This window comes from Sinocyclocheilus grahami, unplaced genomic scaffold, assembly GCF_001515645.1.
Source record: "Sinocyclocheilus grahami isolate Dianchi unplaced genomic scaffold, SAMN03320097.WGS_v1.1 scaffold370.1, whole genome shotgun sequence".
Taxonomy (NCBI): domain Eukaryota; kingdom Metazoa; phylum Chordata; class Actinopteri; order Cypriniformes; family Cyprinidae; genus Sinocyclocheilus; species Sinocyclocheilus grahami.
In genome coordinates, this window is record NW_015505549.1 from 646,614 (window position 1) to 650,828 (window position 4,215).

Sequence of the window (4,215 nt, forward strand, 5' to 3'; positions counted from 1 at the left end):
GTTCCTATAATGTTTGCGAAATGATATTGAAACAGATATTGATATCATACAAACGGCCAACTAAAACGTTTTAGTAAAAAACGTTCCATGACCAACGTATAAACGTTTTTGTGCTAATATTTTGAGAACATTACAGATAACGCTGAAGTTACTCGAAGAACGTTTGTTCATAACTTTGCCAGAACGTTCTGAGAACGTTTCCTGTTAGCTGGGGAGGACGAGGTTAAAACTAATATCCCAGTTTTTGTACTTCCAAATCTTCTCGCCTCACGAAAATATTTAAAAGAAAAGCACACTAAACAAATTTAAAGGCGAACACATGCATAATACCGTATTGACCCGAATATAAGACGATGTTTTTTTCTTGGAAATACATCTGAAAAAACGCGGTCGTCTTATATTCAGGGTCTAGACTTTGACATGTCAATAATACACCCACAACAATAGGTGGCGCCAACATCTGGAAAAAGGGGGGTTGTCTTATAATCAGGGTCGTCTCTTATATTCGGGCCAATACGGTAACATAAATAAACGAAGATAATACAACCCCAATCCTGTCGATTATCAAATGCTTTCAGAGCGGGTTGTGAAAACAGTCGTTCATTTTGACTCTATAAATCAGTAAAACGCAATGGAAACGTGACTATAAGTGCATTAACTAATGAAAAAGTGTCGTTCTCAAACTCAAATGTGGCCTAAAGAGGCGTATTATCATACGGCTATGCCCCATCCCTCACTTCAAGCTCATTTTCAAGCGTAATTGCCTGACGCTGTAATTAATTTTAACTGAAGCTTGTACTATTTTTGCACCGAAAACCTTATGAATAGTTTCAGTCGTGTACATGCTGATGCTGACTGAGATTAATAACGCTGATCTTTACAGCATTTATGCTTTATGGATGTGGGAGACCCATCTAATTGAATAGAAGTAGATCAGAAAAAGTTTCACAATGAGAAAAATTATCCTGGATCAGATATTATCTGCATTACATCATAGTCTTATTTTATTAAAAGCAGATTACTGCATAGGAGGCTTTTGTACTTGGTTTCAAGCCATGGTTTATATCAATTCAATTCTTTAGATTTGATATACAGCGACATAGTTTCATAAAATATGGATTAAATCTCAAGGTTTTTAATATATATATATTCATAAAATGTATGGTGTGAGAAAAGATGTAAATATTTAATGAAGTGCATTATCATTACATGCCTTCAAAATGATTAAATAACCCAAAATTAGAGATTATCCTAATATCAGTGTATTGAAAATTACATAATATTAGTATTAATGCAAAAAATATGATCATGTGGTTGAAGGAAAAAGTACTTTGGTTGAAAAAAACCCAAATAACCCAAAATTAGAAATGATCCTAATATCAGTGTATTGAAAATTGCATAATATTAGTATTAATGCAAAAAATATGATCATGTAGTTGAAGGAAAAAGTACTTTGGTTGAAAAAAAAACAAATAACCCAAAAGTAGAGATTATCCTAATATCAGTGTATTGAAAATTACATAATATTAGTATTAATGCAAAAAATATGATCATGTAGTTGAAGGAAAAAGTACTTTGGTTGAAAAAAATTACTGTTTTTTGTTCCAAAAGAACATGGTATTACCATAGTACGGTGATAATTGTATTCATATTTTAAAAATAAATACATAAATAAATAAACATGGTATTACTATGGTATTTGATACATAAAGTAATAAACTGAGGTAACTTACTTCAAAGAATACAACGTTAGCATAGTAAATGGTACTTTTTCGTACTTTTCTCGCAAAACATATATCGGCAAGCTTTAAACAAACAGTTTAAACGATTTTTTAATTCTACATGAGCGAATAAATTAAAGTTGTGGCTATACGGCATCTATGTTATTGAGTTCGTTCTCTGAGAAATAACGGACATTTCGCCTGAGCTCAAGCACGAGCCGTTCAGAACGCTTCACAGCTCAAAATCGCCCTCAGATATGCATTAAATATGAACGAAATGAAACATTAAATAAAGTAAAGACTCACCTGTTTGTTGTAAAGTGTGATCTGTGTCGAGAATCGCCTCGCGCTGCGTCTGGCGCGAAACTTGGGCGCGTTTAACCGAGTGATGGGAGTTCGGATCATTTTACCGACTCGGATCTTTGAGAATCGTTCAGCAAAATGAACGAATCTTTTTTTCCGAACGAGTCATTTCGTTCATTTCAGCAAAATATCATTAAAATGTTACTTCCTTAACACATCTACTACTTACGCAAACGTTGATCACACTATAAACAATACAAAAGTGCTGTAAGAAACAGAAAATATTAATTAATTGTTTACCTGGGTCTTCATGATTAGCCTCTTATTAGGGATGGGCGTATCGATCCAAAGTATCGATATATCGATACTGCCGCGATTATCGAAAGTATCGATTCTCAAACAAAAAATATCGATACTAAGGTGTGTTTTATTTACTAGTGATTCTGTTAATTTAACAACAACAAAAATCGTACAATATGCATTGAATTGGACGAATAACCTTTGCTAGAGTAATTGTGTAGGATAGGACTATTTTCCTGCTCATCTAAACACATGCAAATGTTGCAAGACAGAACTAATTACTCTCAGAGAGCGTTCACTCACTGCTGACAGTGCATTTAAACAGGCCTGCGTTTACCAAAAGTATCATAAGAAAGCATTAAAGCTTTATTTCACAATAAACAAACTCAAATTGTAGCCTACGTAGTTTGTGCAATTACAGTTATTTAAATGGAACGTTGAAAGATATAAGAAACAGAAAATATTAATTAATTGTTTACCTGGGTCTTCATGATTAGCCTCTTATTAGGGATGGGCGTATCGATCCAAAGTATCGATATATCGATACTGCCGCGATTATCGAAAGTATCGATTCTCAAACGAAAAATATCGATACTAAGGTGTGTTTTATTTACTAGTGATTCTGTTAATTTAACAACAACAAAAATCGTACAATATGCATTGAATTGGACGAATAACCTTTGCTAGAGTAATTGTGTAGGATAGGACTATTTTCCTGCTCATCTGAACACATGCAAATGTTGCAAGACAGAACTAATTACTCTCAGAGAGCGTTCACTCACTGCTGACAGTGCATTTAAACAGGCCTGCGTTTACCAAAAGTATCATAAGAAAGCATTAAAGCTTTATTTCACAATAAACAAACTCAAATTGTAGCCTACGTAGTTTGTGCAATTACAGTTATTTAAATGGAACGTTGAAAGATAATATTGATCATGTTCTATTCTGTAATGTTAATATAAATCATACACTGTCTGAATAAAAAGGTTGCATTTTATGCATGCAACAGCCGGTCACTGGCAGTCCCTTATGATAATGAACCATGGTTTTACTAAAGTGACCGTAGTTCAACTGTAGTACTTATAGATTTGAATCATGTGTAAACAAAAATATAACCTAGTAAGTTACAATTAAGGCATATTGAATGTTAAAATGCATTTTAAACATAAAGTGCTGATCATTACCCATCTTATTCTTCTTAATTTAATACAATACATCATATAATAGAATAGTTCAGAAGTATCGTATCGATATCGACAATACTTTTACTAAAGTGACCGTAGTTCAACTGTAGTACTTATAGATTTGAATCATGTGTAAACAAAAATATAACCTAGTAAGTTACAATTAAGGCATATTGAATGTTAAAATGCATTTTAAACATAAAGTTAAGTGCTTATCATTACCCATTTTACTCTTGGTAATTTAATAATTTAATAAATTTCATACATTTCATAATTTAAAAGTTTAGTTCAGAAGTATCAAATCGGTACCGATATCGACGATACTGCCTTGAAAAATATCGGTATCGTATCGAAAACAAAATAAGTGGTATCGCCCATCCCTAGTTTATGTACAATGAATGTCTTTCCTGAGCTAAATGTGACCAAAATGAACGAATCGTTCAAGAACGACCCATCACTAGAGAACAGGAGAGTGGTCATATGATGCTGCTAAAAAGAACATTATTTTGTGTATTTGGTGTAATGAAATGTGTTTATGCGGTTTAAGGTTCAAAAAACACATTATTTTCCACATACTGTACATTATTGTTTCTCCTCTATGCCCCGCCTTTCTGAAACGCGTCGATTTTTACAAAGCTCATCGGTCTGAAAAGCGAGGTGTGCTGTGATTGGCCAGCTATCCAGTGCGTTGTGATTGGCCGAATACC